General features: G+C 44.9%; 1 protein-coding gene and 1 pseudogene across 7 annotated transcripts in view; one reads left to right on the top strand and one right to left on the bottom strand.

Annotated features, from left to right (window-relative positions):
• CDK5R2 (cyclin dependent kinase 5 regulatory subunit 2) overlaps positions 1-21095 on the top strand; it is a 45337-nt gene that overhangs the window by 17515 nt on the left and 6727 nt on the right. Inside the window, exons 1-3 of one of the 6 annotated variants that reach the window (XM_081201640.1) lie at positions 6405-6534; positions 10773-10847; positions 13141-13307. The exons of 1 other annotated variant lie outside the window; for it this stretch is intronic. The gene's annotated coding sequence lies outside the window, so the exon portion shown is untranslated. Of the gene's footprint in view, positions 1-6396; positions 6535-10772; positions 10848-13140; positions 13308-21095 lie in introns of those variants that run through there. 4 more of the 6 variants (XM_081201639.1, XM_081201641.1, XM_081201637.1 and 1 more) reach the window with 4 other exon arrangements.
• On the bottom strand, positions 4085-6318 carry LOC308591004 (A-kinase anchor protein 4 pseudogene; annotated as a pseudogene). Its single transcript has one exon. The product of its transcript is annotated as an A-kinase anchor protein 4 pseudogene (transcript).

Here is a 21095-nt window from a genome sequence, read left to right on the forward strand (position 1 = left end):
CCGGGAGCCGGCGCTGTCCGAAGACACTTCCGGGTCACGTGGCCAGCGTGACGAAGCTGCATCTGGCGAGCCAGCACCAGCGCCGCACACGGAAACGCCGTTACCTTCCTGCTAGAAAGCGGTCCCTATTTATCTCCTTGCACTTAGGGGTGCTTTCGAACTGCTAGGTGGGCAGGAGCTGGGACCGAACGACGGGAGCTTACCCCGCCGCAGGGATTCGAACCGCCGACCTTTCGATCAGCAAGTCCTAGGCTCTGTGGTTTAACCCACAGCGCCACCCGTGTCCCATGGCACTGCACTACAAATTGCTATTATCTGGTGCTGGTGTTCCACATTGGCAAAAATGTGGGGTACAATAAAATAATGTTATTGGATACCTGGCATGGGGACGGTCTAATCACAAAAGGCAGTGGGAAGAGGTACATTAATTAAACCAAATTTCTAGAGGGGCATAGAGGATTCTCTTTGTGTGTTTTTTCAAACAGAGCAGGAGTGGCCCACAGGCCCCTGTCTGACCCTTGGAACTCTCCCCAAGCCAAGCCCCCATCTGCCCAGACCACACCCCTCACCAGCTCTGCTTTGCACCCCAAGTATTTTTACCTGTCTGGAATGCGTCCTTGAACTCTGATAATGCCTCTTGCTTGCCTAGATGGCAGATACAGAGGTGTGTGTAGATACTAACCTACCATACACAGCATTCTCCTGATCCACCCAACTTGTGTCAACAAAAGAAAGATGACCTAACTTGTTTTTGAGAAACCCATGCTGGTTCTTAGTAATCACAGCATCCTTTTCTATGTGCCCACAGACTGGCTGCTTAATTATCTGTTCTACAACTGTTCCTGGTATCAGTGTCAAGCTGACCGGTCTGTAGTTGCCTAGGTCTTCCTGACTCCCCACCCCACCCCGCTTTGAAGATGGCAACAATGTTTGCCCACCTCCAGTCTGCAGAGGCCTCACCTGTTCTCCAATCATTCTTAAATATTATAGACAGAGGCTCTGACATTATGATAGCTCAAACGTTCAGGTATCTTATTTTTTATACAGTATTATGAACCCTACTATTCAGAGTTCATGACCTACACCAATCTGGTACTCACTGCTGATTACAGTATAGCAGATCAGAAACAAGGAAGAGACTGGTGTGGGCAAAATCCATAGTGCCTGCTCAGACTGCAGCACACGCACAGCGGTAGCCCTTCAAAACTGCCACGCAGGCATAAGCCCTACTTAGGTGCTTACATTTTGGTGTATTTGTGACCTTCCATGCACTTGTGTGCATGGGTTAAGCTGTATGTGTGCATGCATGTATACACTCAAGATGTGCAGCTTAGTGTGATGATCCCTAGTTTTTGTGCAAACACCCTCTGCAGAGGCCTCTTTTGGAAACAGAATACCAGGCTAACTGGGTTGGGGACAGCCAGGAGAGTCCTGTGTCCTTCTGCGTGCTGGCAAGCTAGGTCTTTGTATATCTGTAGGGCTCATGCACCTGCATGCACCTCTTTGTGTTTTGCTGTGTGCATTTACATGTCTGGGTTTTTGTTTTGTTTTGTTTTCGGCGTGTCACTCATGTCTCCAGGCCCAGCTCACTCCGCAGGAATCTCTAGCCGCCGGGCCCTGTTCTAGATGAATACACTTGAAAGCATTTTTTCTCTCTTAGCTACTAAATTTCCCTTTGAGAAGAAAGGAGTTGGCTCACTTCATCTTCATTAGTGTCGGGGAGCATTGGGGGGGGGGGCTGCTTTTGCTACAGTGCCACCCCTTCCAGCCTCTCACTTAGTCCCTCCCTCCTGCCCTGAGTCACTGGCCCTTTGGATATGGGCTTCCAGCCGGGAGGAGGCTGCTTCCTTCCCTGCACTGACCAGTCTCTCATCCAGGTTCATGGCTCTTAGTTCACCCTTTCATACTCATTGTAATTATTGTTGTTATTATTATTAGTAGTAGTAGTACACCACCCTTCAGCCGAAGATCTCAGGGCTATTCACAACAGAAAAATACAAAATGAGAATACAAAACATAATAAAAACAAAAACTCCATTCCACAAACAATTTAAAAAGCCAGAGAATGTTAATCAGCTGAATGCCTGGTTGAAATGTTTCCGCCTGGTGCCTAAAGATATATAATGAAGGCACCAAGCTGTTTTGATACTTTGCTGTAGAACTTCCAAAAGTTTATTTGTTGGTAACTTTGGAAGTGTTACCATTGGCTTTGTTACACCTCAACGCTTATAGTTTGTCATACATTTTGTGGATGCAGATGCCATGGTTCATGAGATAGGTGCTCTAGGAAGATAGTCAGTTGCTGTTTAGGAAAACGGTTTCCGCACACTGACTTATGCCAACCTGTTTTGTTTACATATATTTTCCCCCCACTCCAAATTGTGCTGTGTCATATAAGTGGAAATTGACATAAGTGATGACTTTTCTTCTGACTACTACAGGGACTGTATAAATATGTGTATTCATCAATACAGAATCCTCAATTGAGATTGAAACATTAAAATCTTCTCCAGCCCCCCAAAGCAAGAGGATGATACAAAAAGGAAGTCTCTGTCAAATCTCCAGTGCTCCCCAGAAGTCTTGGAGAACAGGATAGATCACGTGCTGATGCAGTGAATTCTGGGAGTTTGTTTCCTAATTAAATTAGGGGAAAATAAATCACTAGTGCTTTGAAAGACAAAATATTAAGAGAATCAATCAGCCCAGTTAGTCCCTTCTGTTTGTCTACAAAGGGATCCTTGGAACTCTTTAATGAGTAGGAGGCAGTGTTTATGATGTATATGAGTAGCACAGGGAATGTGATGCACTGATTTATAGATGGCGTGTGCATCTCAGGGCCAAAATAAGTGCAGTGTGAGGATACAGGTGCCTGCATTGCATTTGCATTTCCCCCCACTGTGAAACTAAATGTGAAGCAGATATGGGAGGGGCAGTTTAGATCTGGGAAAGGGCAGGAGCATTAAACTCCCCAGCACTGCTGCTCCAAACAAAATCAGAGCCCACCCCATAAAATTAGAGCCCCTTCCCCCATTTACTTTAGGCGACAGCTTTAAAGTTCAAAAGAAAAAACTTAAAGAGATAGGAGTATTTCCCATTTCCCTGTAGTTCCCTCCCCCCTCACAGAGCTACAATTCCATGCACCCGTAACAAACTACAATCCCCAGGATTCTTGGGTGTGTCATGGGCTTTAAATGTGCATTGAATGTGTTTCACATGTACAGTGTGGATCTGCCCTTGACTTTCAAGTGACCGCTTTAGGCTTTGACACTGAACGACATTTGATTATAATTCACACACATCCATGTACTTGGCACTTTCTTAGGTCTTTGTGTACCAGAATTGTTGCTGCAATGAGCTCATTGGCACTCTAGGGGGCACACTTTTTTATGCCAGTGGCTGCTATGCTCTTCACACGTGAAACTCTGTAGGAGCTGCTTCTGCAGGGGCTCCTACATCTACTCTCCACCCCCCGCAGCTGTGGTGTGTGTGTGTCCCGGCACAGATCTCAGACATGTCTGTGGTTCATCAAAATTCCAGCCACAAAGGAGAGACCATGAAGGAAAGAGCATCATCTGGCTAAATGGATGTTAGTGTTAGAAGTGAGGGAGGGCAGAAGGGGCCCTAACTGATCTCCCATATATTCAGAGCTCCTCTCATGCAAACTTTACCAACCCTGGTGCCCTCTGTTTTGAACCACAACTTCCATTAGCCCCAGCCAGCAACTATTGGGAGTTGTAGTCCAAAACATCTGGAAGGCACCAAGTTTTGCAAGGGCTGCTGCCATGTTTAAGGGTAGCATTTCAAACTCTAATGCAAAACAAAACATTGACCTGATTGGGTTTCTGGTAGATTTAATCCAAATGTGCTTTTGATAAGCTGAGAAGGGCTAGCTGAAAACAGGGGCCTTCCTAAGATGTACAGGATCGAGAAGAGGATGGTGGTGTACTTTCTAACCCTGTCCCACCTACCAGAAGAAGTCTTGTTAGTCACTATTGTTTCTTTGGGTAACACCTGGTAACTAGCTGTTACTGGTCTACTTTTGTTAAGCTTGGGTGAGGGAATTAATAACAGGGCCTCTCTCCTCTTCTGACTTTTTAATGTTTGCTTTTAATCGATGATCTTGCCCAGCTACCGTTTTATCAACCAGTTTGAATTCATGCCACTGCTGCTTGCAGTGGGGCTGTGATGATGGTATCTAATTAGCTAATACCAGAGCAAATGCCTTTAGTTATGAAAAGAGAGATCATCTTCACCACAGATTCCATCAGTTGGTCGATAAATGTGCTTGAATCCATCTTGCTCCATATTGTCATATGCATTTGATGTTTCTATGTTGGTTCTGGTTTGGGAAGCTCCTTCCCCACCAAGGCCTCTGCTCCTATCCCCTGTTTTTGTCCCCACAGTTCTCGTCTAGATTTAAGCCAGCCTCGTCCAAAATCTTCTGGACCATGGACATTATGAGGTGTCCTTTATCTTTCAGGCTGTCCGAATGGCAGGGGTCTGCTTTTCTGTCACATGACCTGTGTGAGAATTTTGGGCCACAGCTCCCCTCCGCCCTATCATAGTCACGGGGAATGTAGCCATATGAGGAGGTGTTGCACTCACGAGGTCTACAGTCTTTGTTCTTTTCCAGCAGGTGCTGCTGTATCTGCTGCAATGCTGTTATCAGAAGCTCTCTGGCATACAGATCCAGGGATTGCTTGTCCGGCATCTTGGTTCCTGCTGGGAAATGTTTCCTTGGGCATGGGCCACCTGCTCTTTCCTTTCCATGGTCACAAGACTCCCTTTTCATGGATGCAAACTGCATGCCCTGACTGCAATGGCCCCGGGCCCCCCCTGCTTTATAGGTTGCAAAGGTGAAGTTTTGAGCTCTGTACTGCTTATCATCTCCCAAGATGAGTTTAAACAAGCGCTTCACCATGACTTCCAAAACCTCCGCGGTCTTCTGGGTTCCAGCCTTGTAAAGGTTCCTCTTCAGTCCACAAACAAAATCAGAGTCTGTCATGAGTGCCCCTGTGATGTTGTGCAGGTTTTTCATGGAGGAGTCTATTAAGTCTGATACGATTTCCTTGGTGTGCTTCATAAGTACCTCTTTCAAAACGGCACATGCTGGCGGAGGGTGCCTACCTTTCTGGACTCTCATGGTCTTCAGGAAAGACAGCATCATGTCTGAAGCAACCTGATTTGCATACACCATCATCCCTTTGCTTATGGAAGTCATGTCGTCTGCTTTCCTTTCTTTGTCCATATACATGGCTTCATGTTGCTTGAAGTCATTGTGGTTTGCCATGTCACCTGAAAATGGGTCGTCCCTCTTGGTTTCTGGAGGTGTCTTGCATCGTTCCATATTCTCAGCTATATTCACCTTGTTCCTGTTGCTGTGGGGGCTAATGATATGGCGGGTGCATTTCCCTGAGCTTTCCCATTTCTCCTTGATCTCCTTGCGTGTCATTTCAACAACTAAGTTGCAGAGCTTATTGGCGTAATAGGCAATGTCATCTGAGTTCCCTCCCTCACTACCGGCGCTGGAAGAAGTGTTGTTGTTGTTCCTGGATGCCAAGTCAAGTACCTTAGTATTGCGAGGCTTTCTTAAGCATGTCAGCGCATGCTGGAATCCAACTGCATATTTCTGGAGGTCATTGTTGAGCCAGCTGACAACATTGTCATCATCAATGGATCCTTGCTTGAAAAGGCAAACTGCTCCCTCAGTATTAAAGCAGCTGTTTTGCTCATTGTCCTTGATTATGATGACCTCCCTCTCTTCCATATTCGCCAAGTCCAGCTCATTGTCAGGGTCAGAGATGTTCTTGGATCGACCAGTAGCTCCATCTCTCTCCTTTGAGTTCAGGTTGGCGACGTCGACAAAGCAAATCACTTTACGTTCCTGGTCTTTATGTGTAGCAGGGCTGTAGAGGTTTATCTTGCACACACCAGCCTGGCTGCTGAGCCAGTCTACTTCCTGTGCCATCTTTGTTAGTTACAAGTAGAAATGGATCAAGAGCTGTGCAGTGTTCTTCTTCCAGCTGAGCAGCTTGGATGACCCGGCCAGACTTGGGATGTTGGCTCCTCTTAATCTTCCATGCTCTTCCTACCTCCAGGTGGTCTTCTCACTTATGTGGACACATAACAGCAGTGGTGACTTCACAAAGCATCAATGTTTTCCCACCAACCAGCAAAGAGTTGCCAAATGCTTTAGCAAGGGTGTGTCTTTCCACCACTACTGTAACCAGGGCTGTAGAGAGTCTTTCTTTTCAGATGAGCTGCTTTGGTGACCCTGCTAGACTCAAGATGTTACCTCTCTTATCTTTCCATGCTCTTCTGCCAGCAAGGGACATTTTCACTTGTGTGGACATGTAGCAACAATGACATCACAAAGCATCCAACCAACCAACCAACCAACCAACCAGGGAGGTCCTTGTGTTTTAGCTTTGTAATTTTCTTAAACTATCATCTAGATGAGGATTAAGGCAATCCCTTTGAGCAGTCATTTTGATGACCAAGAGAATAAGTGGAAGCATGTGGATCTCTGAGCAGGTAAGAAAGAGACCCACTAGGAGGCAGACCCAGTTTGTGTGTTTCATTCTGTTTGATCTTCTGATGGATCCACATTTCAGGTTAACCTGGTACTTGCTAATGCTATTTTTCAGAAAGTATGTTTACCTCTTTCTTTTTGTGGGGAGGTTTCCTACATCTGGAATTCAAATGGAACACTTACATTGGCTAGACAGTTCATTCCACTTTCTGTCTTGCATTAATAGCCCTCAGGGGTGACACAATCCAGACTGAAATGTGTTCGTAGAATCAGCTAGGAAAACTTTCACATCCAGGTCTGATGTAAACTTATCCAGAAGTAAGCAGCACTTCATTAAGGACAGCACTGAACTAAAGTTACTCATCACTTTTTGCAATCATTTTTGGCATTGCTGGAAAATGCTTTCTTTTTTGACACTATGCAAAAATGTTTGCTTTTTGGTTAAAATTGCTATCATTTTCCAATACTGATGCCAGCATATACAGCCGAATCCAATTGGTTGCTTTTACTCCCATGATTTTATTTACTGGTGTCGAAGAACATCATAATGTCAGATGTAATACTAAATAAGCATTTACATATATAGTGCTTTGATAAGTGTTCAAAGTGCTGGGATTACATTTTCTTTTAATCTTTACAACCTATCCCTGTAAGGTAGTAGTATTATTTCTGTGTTGCAGAGGGGGGCAGAGGCTGAAGGGGAAATTCTTGCTCAAGGCCACCAAATGAGCTCCATGGCAGAAGTGAGAGACAGACCAGTGTAGTGTTCTGATGCTGTTCTGCTCATTACATGATCTCTGATTGGTTTGGATCACCCACAGGAAAATTTCTGTTCCAGCAAAATTGTTAGATTCAGTTGCCAGAAGCAATCACACCAATGTGATATGTCTGGCAGCCATCCCATGGTAAGCCAAAGGACACTACCTCCACCCCCGGATTGAGCCCATTTGCATTATATTTTGTCTCATCATTCTCCCAGCCCCTTTTGGGCAGCCCCTTCCCCAGTGCATTGGGAATGGAGCAATTAGATTGTCACTGTATTCCAAGGATGTTGCATTTGCTCATGGATGATTTCTGCTGGGTTTGCTGCTCTCCACTCTTGAACAGACACAGATTTCACCCCTCCCATATCCAAGATTCTGCTGATGTTCTCTGCTGATTCTCCAGAGAGGAGGGGGCGGTTTTCTTGTTGGAGTGAATCCGGTGCTCACAACTCTAAGCTGTGGTCCACAGCACTTTGACCTGTTCCTGTGCAGAAGGTGGTCTCTGGAAGTGCTACCCCAGCTCGCCTGGCCCAGTCGGGGCTGAAGTGGATGAGTCCAGTTCGTGGCACTGGGCAGGCCAACTGTGAACTAGATTGGGCAAAAAGCTTAGTCCACATCCCAGGTTATCTGTGCAAGTGGTCGCTTTCATGCCATATGCTGGCATGCTCTAATCTTTCAAGCATGGGCTTTAACAAAAAGGAACCAGCCAGCTTCCAAAAGGAGAAGGGAATAAAGAAGCCAGAGAAGAACAAGCCTGCCTCCTGGTGGCAGATTCTGGGGTGGTACCCAGCAGCAACATTAAAATGAGTCTGAGGCCCCATCAGCTTTCACCAAACTAGTGCCCTCCAGATGTTTCGGACTACGATGGCCATATGTCACAGCCAAGCACTAGGTTGGCAAAGGCTGTTCCACTGTTCTGCACTCCAGGGACTGAATTTCCTATTCCTCTGGGATTAGATTCTCCTTTGTTTTGACCGGCTGATGAGATTTTATTGAAATACTCTCTGGCCTTTGGCAATATCCAGGTAAGCATTACTGGCTTACAGCACCATCTCGTACCTGTCTCAGAAGCTCAGTTAATCTGGGAGCTTAACTCCCAGATACACAGGTTAGGCTTGCATCCTTAAAATGTAGCATAGAAGAGGAATGCTGCCATTCCTCAGGAGAATTGGAAGGGATGCTGTGGGACCAAAGTTCAAGTCCCTACTTGGCCATGAAGCTCACTGGGGGCCCTTGGGTCAGACACAGCCTCTGAGCTTAACAAACTCGTGGGGTTATTTTGAGGATAAAATGGAGAGGGGGAGAATGATATTTTTCATATTAAGCTCCGTGGAAGACAGGCAGGATATAAATATAATAGGTAGATAAATGGGCATAGCCAGGATTTATGTTGTGGGGGGAGGGCAGAACTGAGCTATCTGCAATATGATTGGTCAGTTAACTGAAAAATACTTAACTATTTTTATTTATTTACTTGATTGGGGGGGGCAGCTGCCTCCCTGCCCCCTGGCTACGCCCATGGGTAGATAGTTGGGTAGATAGATAGGTAGGTAGATTTGAGATAGGTAAGTGGAGAGAGATTTAAGGAGCTTCTTTCCCTGCCTCCTGCCCACCAATATTATGTGTGTATGGCCCGGCTGTCTCTCTGCAGATGCTTCAGGGTGCTCTGGTATATATTTGATATGCAATGTTGTAGCACTGCAAACAGATTCTGGGTATCTGTTTAAATTCTCAGGCTGGGATGGGTGGTGGTGCAAAATTGCTGCTGCCTTGGCTCTTTGTGTCAGGCCAGTGGGTCTGGTCTTGGGGCGGGTGTCACATTCCTCTGGCAGCCACAGACAGAAACTGGGGTGGGGGAGGTGACTTAGGCCGGCTCCCCCTCTGTGTGACAGAGCAACATTCTGTCTGGTCCCAGCCCCCACTTAAGCTGCAGGTGTGTGGGTGACGGGCGGGCAGCTCTCCCACTGATAGGCAAGGAGGCTTTGATGCCAGGGGCTGGGGGAGGAGGCAGCCCATGGACCCGAGTTCCTTTCCCATGGGCCTACAGCAGCTTTCCACATGCACCCTCCATCTCTTCCCATGACATAGTTTGCATTTCTCTCTCTATCTTATCTGCTCTCGTTCTCCCTCCCTCCCTCTCTCTGTTCACTCCTCTGTTCCCAGCTGCGCCCCGGTTGTTTTATGGTTCTCAGCCCTGGGCCTCCACTAGTTCTCCACCTGTGCCCCCACCAACCATCTTGCTGAAGGAGGAGATGGCAGGTCTCCTTGATAACAGACAGGCAAAACAAAGACCTTCTGTGCCATGATGAGTAAGGGAAGAGCAAGGGGGGGTGCGGTGAATGTCTTGTACACACCGGACAAAGAGACCTGATCAGTAGATTTGAGAGTGTGCATATGATGTGGGATTACTAAAATATTGTACCTGTCATTTCTGGAGCTGACATATACTGGGCTGGCTGGAACTCTTGGGGTGTGTGTGTGTGTGTGTGTGTGTGTGTGTGTGTGTGTGTTGAGGGGCCTGCTTTGTATACACAGGTTAAAGTGTTCCTCAGCATTAACTACTTCATGCTGATAGTGAATCATCAGTTGTCTTCTCTGCTCCTGTTGTTGCACTGTGCTGCTCTGCTCTTCCTCTAAGACAGCCAGAAATGGCTGCTGTTGGAAGTGCAACACCGGACTCTGGATAACTCATAGCCCGATGTTACCATCCAAACAAAGGTATTTCCTGGCCAAATCCCAGAACTTTCTTCCCAGCGATCAGTTCCATTCAGTGAAAAGTAGTACTGAACTAGAGCTAACTGGCCTTTGAAGACAGTTCCAAAACGGAGGCGATAAAACTCTCTCCACCCACTCCCCTTCCTCCTTCTCCACAGTGTTTAATATTCCTTGCAATGACAGATTCCTCTTTTTATTCCCCTCCATGTTCTGGCCAATAATCTCTGAACAAGTGGCAATTATTTCCTGCCCAGCTGTCTGAAGGTAGCAGCCTTGCTGTCGATGCCAGCAGTAAAATGCCCTCTAAACCAGAGGTGGAGAAGCTCTGGGTCTCCAGGAGGTATTGGAGTACAACTCCCACTATACCTGACTATTGGCTGTGCTGGCTAGGGCTGATGGGAGTTGAAGTCCAACAACATATCGAGCACACTATTCCCCATACCTGCTGTGGACTCTAACTGGGAAATGCTGACACCAGCAGCTCCTGTAGCATATTAGAAGGGGCTGGTTCTGTCTAGCCCTTTCCAAGGACTCTTGATTCTCCCTGGTGCATGTATGTAGAAAAACTGGGGAAGAGGCTGGGGTCGAAAATCAACACCCACCCAAAGACTTCCCAGCTGGACCCAAGCACAGCCATGGATCCCCAAAACACCCCCCATTTATGCCCTGTAGCCATTTTCTCCCAGAGCTCTTTAATGATTCCCTGTCCCACAATATGAACAGCAAGTCAGACTTTCACAGAGCCCTTTCCCCATCATTAGGCACCTCAGCTGATTATTCCTGTGAATGAGTCAAGAAGGGGGGAAATGGGTGTAAACACCTGAAGGGCCTAAAAGGTAAGGTAGGTGCTGCCTAAGCTGGTCTTTCTGTTTTTGTTCACACATGCAGTTACTGTTATTTTTTCCTGCCTTGCTCCGCTGGATCCAAGAACACCCCAGGGCCCATAATTTTATCACTGCTATGCAGTGTGCTGGCATAGATTGGATGTTCCCTGATCTCAGAAGGAGCAGCAGAATTGGGGCAATTCATGGTCCCCTTCATATAACAAGCACAAGGAAAACTTGGTAGCTTTTCTCCATTCTAGAAGGGAAGAGATACATGGACAACCAGAGACGAGCATACAATAACAGAACATACAAAAAGCGTTGTGGATTGGTTGTAGATTTAGTGTCCCCCTCTGGTGGCAAGAATCAGAACTGTGGAGCTTGGCTTGGCTCTTATCCAAAAACTTCTGTTTCCCAAATTAGTTACACACACACACTTACTTTTTCACTTTTAGAGTGCAAAAATAACAGCCATTCACCTTCATAAGATGCCAGTTCCTATGTCTGTGGGTGAGTCTGGGTGAGTTAGTTCTTCGTGGACAGGTAATTCTGTTGCAGCTCTGCAAGATCAGGTGAACCTGATGCAGAGATGCAGCAAAGCTATTCAGTTCCAAAGCTGAGGTGACTAGAAGGAGGTGAGTCCAAAGGGGGGGGGGGGAGAGTGGGAGCATTTCATGGTTCAATGTATGTATTACTAACTAGATACCAGGAGTTCTTCCATGGCATGCTAATGTGCCTTGGTGCAGTCCTTGGGAATTAGTCCTCTAAATGGATGGATGGAAAGATTGCTGGTCGTGGGCATGTTCATGGGAGCAGAAGATAGGCAGACACATGCTCACCCCGCTTCCCTTGGCAGTGAAAAATTCATGGTTATTACTTATGTATTACATTTTAACCCTACCCTTCCTCTGAGCAGTTCAGGAGACCATACATGGCTCCCCACCCCTATTTGGTCCTCACAACATCCCTGCGAGGTAGGTTAATATGTGAATGGCTGAAGGCCCATGGCTGAGTGAGGATTTGAACCCAGTCCTAGTCTGACATTCTAACCACTACATGGCACACATGTGAGTGCTTCTGGATTTAGTTTCCTTTGGTTGAGAGGGCACTGGAGACTTAAGGAGCTTTGTAATGTTTGCTTCATTTGTAGAGTATCCATACATAGAGGAAGCCAAGCTCCCAAGTCTCATACAGAGAAGTAACAAAGCCTGATGTTCTACCCTTGTCTCTCTTCACACCCTCCCTCTGTCTTCTTTTTGTCCTTTAAACTCTGCCAATGGTTTTACTTCTCAGCTCGGTACAGATTGTTGCAGGCCCCATCCCTGTAGGGTGAAAGATGCCCATTCAGGAAACATGCATCCTCAGTAACTAAAGAATACTGTACTAGCATACTTTTGCCAAAAAGGCTTGGCTTTTAGCCGGATGCCATTTTAAGCAAACCCCATCCACTTTAACTAGGTCTTCACAAATATACCCATATCTCCATGCTACAGCAAGTGTTTAGGTTTATTTAAATACATTAACATTAAGATATTTCTATGGTTATTACTAATTTTAAAAAATTGAATACAGTGGTACCTCAGGTTAAGTACTTAATTCGTTCCTGAGGTCCGTACTTAACCTGAAACTGTTCTTAACCTGAAGCACCACTTTAGCTAATGGGGCCTCCTGCTGCTGCCATGCCTCCGGAACTTCTGTTCTTATCCTGAAGCAAAGTTCTTAACCTGAAGCACTATTTCTGGGTTAGCGGAGTCTGTAACCTGAAGCGTATGTAACCTGAGGTACCACTGTAATATTAACTAGTACTATTTAATGATTAAGTTTGGTTGGCTTCCATGTCTACTCAAGAATTCTGTATATCCCTGAATATTCTGTAGATCTTCTTCATCATCATACTCATACCCCACCCATCTGGCTGGGATGCAGGGGGTTGGACTAGATGACCCTTGGGGTCCCTTTCAACACTATGAGTCTGTAATACCTTCAGCAGGGGTAGACAACATGGTGTCCTTCAGACATTGTGAACTACAACTCCCATTAGCCCCAGCCAGCATAGCCAATGAGACATGTAGTCCAAAGCATCTCTGGAGGACACCGCATTTGCTATCCCTGATCTTCCAGGTAGTCAACATTTCCACATTACGGTGCCATTTGTTTGCCCTGCAGAAGAACAGAGTAGTTGCTGAGGGATCTGACTACTTATCGAGTTCTTTTAAATTGTCCCCAAGAGATGCAGAAAAGGTTGCTATGAGATAAACTACCTAGGCAATAACTACAGAAGGCTGCTTCTGTGTTACCTTTTCAGTGTGAATAATGGTGAGGATGCAGCGCCACCTGTTGAACATATTGGATTTTACAAGTACTGGTATATAGTTAGCCTGAAGACGAGGGAGCCCAGATGAATCAGGAGCTTTGCAAACACACTCAGCGTGACAGGAGTAGACAAATAGCCCATGAACCTATGACTGCAAGGTGAGACCTTACTACTACCATTAGGCAGAACTGAGGCAGGTGCTGAGGGGCAGGGAGCAGTTGGGGGGGGGGGTTCATGGACAGAGCTGTATGTATGTGCCATGCAACCTACTCCTCAAGCAAGCTGGCTGTCCTCATGTGCAGCAGAGGGCGCCACTCTATTGGGGAAGGGCCTTAGCTCTGTGGTAGAGAATGCAGAAAGACTCAGGCTCAGTCCCTGGCAGCAGTGGCGTAGCGTGGGGGGTGCAGGGGGGGCCCGGCCGCACCGGGCGCAACATCTGGGGGCTAGGGTTAGGGGGCGCAAATCCATGGGTTAGGGGGCGCAAATTACTTGCCTTGCCCCGGGTGCTGACAACCCACGCTACGCCACTGCCTGGCAGTTCCTCAAGAGTAATCCTCACTGCCACATACCGACAGTTGGCAGACTTAGAGGCTATGACAGGTAAAACCACAGACAAAACTATTTTGGATTAACTAATCCAGAGTGAAAGCTGCCCTGCTTCATTTTTCACCATGCTTACCTCTAATTAGAATTTCCTTCCTGGGAAATGTAATAAGCGAATAGAAAGAGAACCTATCCAATTGACGCTGACACAAAACCCCACACGTACAATATGTAAAAGAATATCAGTTTCACCACAAGCCCCCTCCTCTCCCTCACTCTCTTGTTTCCCGACCTTCTACTGTACACAACACTAATTTATCATATCAAATGTAACTGATCTGTAGAAAAGATTTTACAACCTGAAAAAACGAGAGAATGCATGTACTTTCGTAAACCAAGAAAGTATTTCAATAGAAATTATAAAAAAAGAATTTCCTTCCTAGGCAGCTTTAATCAGAAATAAGCCCTGATGGGTTAGGTGTGCAAGGTGAGGCTGATGGGTTAGGTGTGCAAATCTCCTCCTACCAATTGCAGTGCTCTGTGCCACAGACCATACTGTTCCAGAGGATCTCCAAATCCTCTGGAAATGCTTTTAGGGAGTACAGTGGGGATGCATTAAGTAAGAGGGGTTCACAAAGATCAGGTGCCCTGCCTTGTGCTAAAGAGAAACACTTCCAAAGGGCCACCATTCTATTCCATTAGGTGACCTTGGGCTAGTCACTGCCTCTCAGCCTAACCTGCTTTACATGGTTGTTGTGGTGATAAAATGAGGAGCAGGGATAACCCTGAGCTCCTTGAGGAAAAGGTGGGATATAACACCACCCAAAACAGACAGGTCATCCATGCCTAATCCAAAATTATACAGTGCGCAACAACTTTGATAGTACTTGCTATAGTAACAGAAGACACATGAAAATGTTCTAGAGTAAAATTAATAACTCACTCTTAATCGCATGATGTAACTAGATCTTTATCACACAAAGCAATTAAGAGTGAGATAAAAAAGGGAAAGCAAAATGGGTAAGATTAGTTATCAGATATGCATTTATCTTAATGGTTTGTCAATCAGAAAACATACATTTGTTGGTTAAGGATATGGAGTTGAAGCACATCAGTCAGAAAGCTAAATAGGTAATTAAAAGCGGGAAAGAAAACATGGACCCTACAATAGCTTCACCTTAAGTATTAGCTGAAGATAAAACAATGGGTAGTGGGTGAGGTCTTTAGTTCCTTAGTCAGTCATACAATCTTATCAAACAGATTGATGATTAATTTGTGTAGTCCACATGACAGTACCCTCAAAAAACACAAATTTTAATGCTTTCCCCTGTAAATTTGGGCTTACTCAATACAGGGATAATTCAATAAACCGGGGGGGGGGGGAATCAAGCTTCAAACCACTCCACCAGGGGTAGCAGACAGTTTATTTCTGTGCTTTTGTGTGGGTGGATCAGTTGTTGCTTTCTGCTATTCCCCTTCCATGACCAATACTTCCTCAATGCTTTCATTTCTTTTTTGGCAGAGCTCATGTAACTATTTTTGGTGTGCTCTTGAGTGAAGGTCCCCCTCCCCCGTTTGATCGCTCAGATTTTAAAAAATAGAAAACTGCAGGCAATTTTACAATGGCCTGACTGCGTGCTTTTCCACACTTTTTGTATGGGATTTGTTTATTTAAAATGTGTGCAAGCAGCTAGCTGCATGCATGCCCTGTTGGCACTTAACTGGCATAACAGAACCAACATAACAGAAGGCTGGGGCAAACACAAAAGGGAACTCCTACTGGTATGAACGGGAAAGACCAAAGTTGTGCCTCATATATAAATTCAAGTACGTGCAGGTTTGGATTACTCCGGTTGAATTCTAATTGAGAAAGCAAGGATTAACAACTAAATAATGCTCAAATATGGATAAGCCCTGATGGAAACACAGGAACTAATGCTGGTACATTTAGCATAATTGGTGCTTTGAGTAGGCAAGGATAAAACTGGGAGTGCAGGATAATAAGCAGAGCAGCGTCAGATACTGTGGGAGTTGATGTCTTTAGGTGTGCTGACACCATCATTCTTTCTCCATCCATAGAGCAGTACTGTGACATAAGAGAAGCCCTACTGAATCACGCCAGTGGTCCATCTTCTCCAGTACTCTGTGTTCACAGTGCCTATGGAAAGCTCGCAAGAAAATTTGTGTGCAACAGCACTCTCCTCACTTGTGATGCCCAGCCACTGGCATTCAGGGGCATACTGCCTACAAGAGTGAAAGCTGGTAGCTGGTAGCCATCGATAGCACTGGTAGTGCGGTAAGGCACTTAAATTTTGCAAGGAGGCTAACATGCTGCAGGTGTTTTAACAGTCAGGGATGATAGGAACTGAAGGATATTACGGTAATCATTTCATGGGGAAAGTGCCTAAAGCCATAAAGCCTCATGGACACTAGAGGGCTCCAAAGAGAAAGTAGCAGTTAGTTCAAGCCACTGAAATATTGACAGGGAAGAAAATTAAGCTTTGAAAGTGGACAAATGCTTGAATATAGGAAATGAGGTGTGTTTTGGGGGAGTTTTGAAACCCTCAAGCCTCACATCCTGAGTTCCCCCAGTCTTAACCAAATCAGCATCCCACAAGCTTCTAAGAGCAATACCTATGAAGGCTACAATAAGGTTTGTAATTTTGGAGAGTATATGGATGGATGAAGCAGATTTCCTCTTTCCCCATGCCCCCTCAAAGAGGACTATGCAGTCCTTTGGCAAACTCACTTGATTCAATCAATCAATCAATCAATCAATCAATCAAATTTACCTGTTAAAAATAAGCATTCCGAGACATATTGCCTCTGTCAGTCTAGATAGAATATAATCATTGTGACTAGTAACTATGCAACTTGACTTAGGGGTGGCAGGAGTTAAGCTGATCTTTATCTCATGGACCACTTTGCTCCTGTGGGTGTCTGCAAGTGGCCTCACATGTGAGGCCGAAGCAAGGGACGTGCAAGTGAGCCACACTCCCCGTTTCACCCTTCTGACGCCTGGTGCAAAGGGATAACTTTCACATTTACATATGTACACATGGAGGGAGATATATATCCACAACAAGAGCACATGGATTCTCCCTTCACAAAGTCTCCCTTTGCATGAGACACTGAAAGCAGAGAAAGAAGGTGCATGATTCATTCCAACAGCCTCTGGCTTCCATGTGAGGTGCAAAGAGACTCAGACTTTTTGGTCCTGACAATGTGGAAGGTATTCCCTTAGCTGGAGAAACAAACACCATTGAAAGCTAATTGCTGGTCACTAGGCAAAGGCTGGGAGACACGGCCTCTGTGCCAACACACTGTCCCCTCCTGTGCATGCTGTATGTTGGCGCTGCAGGCAAGAATTCAATCATCCTTCTCTTGCATCTGAAAGTCTTGCTCCTCCGCTTCATGCTGGTTGCCACCCAGAGGTACAGCTTGGTTGCCTTCCCATTCCCCATGCTCCCTTTTCTTCGAGCTGCCCTTCATAACATACACATCAGTGGCTTCTAAGACTGAGCACACCAGGGGAAGCACAGAAATAGCTTATCTCTAGGGCTCTGCAGTGCATTTTGCAGATGCTTCTCTCGCTCTGTCTCTGATACACATGCACGCACGCATACACACGCGCACACACACCTCTACAATTCCAAGCAGGAACACTGAGGAGGAAAAAAGCTCCAGGGCAGGCTTTTGTGAAGCCCCTGGCTTCACTTGGCTTGATCCTCCATACCCACAGGCCTTCCTCACTGGTCCACCCCTCACTGCCCTGTCTTTCTTGTGTAAATTGCAAGCCATGGGGTGACACCAACACTTCTGTGTTTTGTAGCACAGCATACAGCACTCAGCTAAAGCTTCAGAAATGCTAAGCAGCAGCGGTAGTGGAGTGCTTATCCAAACCATATCCACTGGCAGAACTCTTCAAATGTCAACTATGAGCTTTATCCTGGTTTACCACTCCCCCATCTGCCATAGAAGAGCATAAAAGATGGAAGTAAAATCTCCAAAGCAGGGAAGTTGTAAGTAAGCTAAGCACAGAAACTAGGCTAGTGACCAGAAGTGAGTCACCAGTAGCACACGCTGTAAAATCTGGAGAGGATGAGGTGCAACAGTCCTGAAGTGGAAGAATGGACTGTTTCTCTTCAGACTGCAGGAGAGAGAATGTCTGTCTGTCTAGCTCTCTGTCTCTCTGTCTGTCTGCAATCTCTGTCTGTAGAATGGGCTGGGCTCATTCTTTGTGCTCTACCACTGACTAAAACAAGGATGGGGAACCTGTGTTGGTGGGTTCCAGGGATTGTACCAAGTGTAGCAGCACTCTGCGAACACTCCATCAGCAAAAGGTTTTCTGTTTGCAATGGAATGTTCTCACCTCCTTCCCCCACCATCCAAATATGTTCTGGGGGTTTCCCCAGCCCTTTGCAGCAGATTTGGGTAGGGTGTGGGCCATTCACAGGGAGAAGAGAGGGAGGCAAAGTCCCTTTGCACAAGTGGAAATTATTGCACTGACAGAACACATTAGTTGACTACCACCCTGTTATAGGAATTTTAAGGTCTTATATATATAAAATAAATGTTCATAACTGTACAAGGCAAACACATACATAAATATATGAACCACATATCTGGATACAGTACAGCAAAACAGTCCTAAAGCCATTTTGACTCAGTCACCTCAAATATTTCTCTGCAAGGAGGAAGGAAATGGAAAAGCCTCCCCACTGTCTCTTTGTTCACAAATCCTGTCTTAAGGGTGTGTGTGTGTATGAATAGGGTGAGCCTGTGACCTGGATTCAGGACCTGGATTCAGGAATTATGTAGTCATCATCACAAAATATTGGTCAAATGGTATCCTGGCAGACAGGAGAAAAACAACACACTCAGATTTCTGCTGTAGACCACCCCTTCTGTGATGTATGTATGATGTATTGGGGGGGAGGTCTTGAGCTACAGGGGAGGCAATTTCATTTTTTAAAAAGTTTTTTATTTATACAACAAGAAAAACAAACAAACAAAAAACACAAATACCGAATTACACACAAATTACAAAAATAACCATAGACGCTTAATATTCTTAGCAAACAATAAAACATCTATTGGTCTTAACACCAAAGACCCAACCTCCCGTCTATTCCATACTTCAAATTTATATTACTTATTGCCAATACACTTTTTTCATAATTAAACTTATTCTCATTAAATCTAATTTCTTATATCTACCTTGCAACTATTACTGAAGTTCTTCGAATGCTGCAACAGAATTTAAACTATTATATTTATTTTTCAGATATTCTTTAAAAACCTCCCATTTAGAAACAAATTCCTGTTTTGATTTATTTTTTATTTTTCCTGATAAACCATCTAATTCAGCATATTCTGTCAGCTTTTGGATCCAATCTTGAATAGAGGGGATTTCATTACTCTTCCATTTTGCTGCGATCAAAACTCTTGCTGCCGCCGTCGCATATAAAAAGATACCCTTCCTCTTTTGTGGAATATCCAAATCTGTTATTCCCAGGAGGTAGGCCTCTGGTTTTTTATTGAAAGAGATCTTTAGCATTTTTTGCAGTTCTGCATGTATACTCTCCCAGAATACCTGTATTTTCCTACATATCCACCACATATGGTAGAATGTTCCTGAGTCTCCGCATCTCCAACAATTACTTGATACATTTTTATACATTTTTGAAAGCTTCCATGGTGTTAGATACCATTGATGTTGCATTTTTTGAAAGTTCTCTCTAATCGTGTAACAATTTGTGAATTTCCAATTGATCTTCCATAAATTTTCCCATTGGGCCATGGTTATTGAGTGGCCAAAATCCTGGGACCACCTCACCGTTGCCACTGTTACCTCCCCCTCCTTGACTATCCAGTCAAGGAGGAGTCGGTAAGTTTTGGAAAGAGTTTTTCTTTTAGAATTTAGAAGATCAGATTCGAATCGGGAAATTTCTGTTGAGAACTAGGGGAGGCAATTTCAAATGTCTATATAAGAGTTTGCACACCAATGTTCTGGGTCTCCTCCTTCTTCCTGCGTGTGTGGGGAGTGCCCTGTTGCAACAGCTTTAATAAAGATCAGGCTTACTAGCTGTTTTGCTTCTCAATATTCTCTGGTTGGCCTCTGTTATTTTCTCCTACCGATAAAAAACCTACATAAGGACTCTATATGGGCTCTTTGGTAACCCATAAGGGAAAAGGAGCAGTTTCTTCTTCTTCTTATAACAGCCCTATTTCTCATCAGCCCTAGCTAGCATGGACAGTAGTCATGGAAGATGGGAGTTGTAGTCCAACAGCATCTGGAGGTCCAGTGGTTCTCCATCCCTGGACTAAAGGGCAAGGTTGCTCCAGTATCAGGCTACAGTGCTGCAACCAAGAAGTAACTACCATTGAGCTCAATGGGATTTGGGGCTAAGAAAACATGGGAAGGGTTAGAGGGGTGAGTGTGTATGTTAGAAGAACAATGAATGCTGCGTAGATGCATTGCTTTTATCAATTTAATGTAAGACTTACTTGTTTTCTGAAATAAGGCATAGGAAAACCTATGTGCTGGGCAACCTGACAAAACCACAAAAACAGAGATGCAACATTACTTTATTGCACCCAAGGCACAAGACACAGGCATTTGCATTCCCTTTGAAATGGTTAGTTAAGACTAGGGAAGGACAAGGATCTGATAACAGTTTCAGGCAGAGCTTATATGCAAACAGTATTTTATTGATGTCATTCACTTCCAGCCCAGACAAATCCCTCCTCCCCAATCTTCCCAATTCCCCTGTAGGGAATGCCACTTTTTTTCTTGCCAGGGTCTCAAGAGGTGCAATTTTTCATGTCACAAAGTAGCAGCAGCATGACTGTCTGAGAAAAAAAGCAGCACCTGTTGAATGCAGCTTTTAAAGGCACAAGAGGCCCTGCCAAGAAATGATAGGGCAATCTTATCCCTGATAAAGTGAAGTGTAAATCAAGAAAGCAAACACCATAATAAATCTAGTAAGTCTTTAGGGAGCTGCACTTTTGTGTGTCTGCTGTGTGCCAGGGGCTGACATAAACTCAGTTAGAACAAAAAAACCCAAACATTTGGTTTGATGAAGCCCGCTCAAAAAACACGAATAGTCTTTAACTTGTGTGGTTTAGAAACCTAACTGGTGATTGTTTCCTTGATTCAAATTGTTGTGCATGATCTTGTATTTGGAATGCAATTAGAAGTCTTTTCTCATTTACTTAGCAGTAAATCCTGCTGATTTCAATGGAGCTTCAAAGTAAGTAGAAACAGAATTACAGTGTGATGGAAAACACCTGTGAAAGCATGAAAAACACTAGAACAGGAGAAATTGTGTCTGGATTAATTGGTGAGGGAGAGAGTTGTCAGCATGCTTATACATGAATTATTCTGGTGCTTCTGGAGA

The sequence above is a fragment of the Podarcis bocagei genome (genome assembly GCF_964188305.1).
Source record: "Podarcis bocagei genome assembly, chromosome: 1".
Lineage (NCBI taxonomy): Eukaryota > Metazoa > Chordata > Lepidosauria > Squamata > Lacertidae > Podarcis > Podarcis bocagei.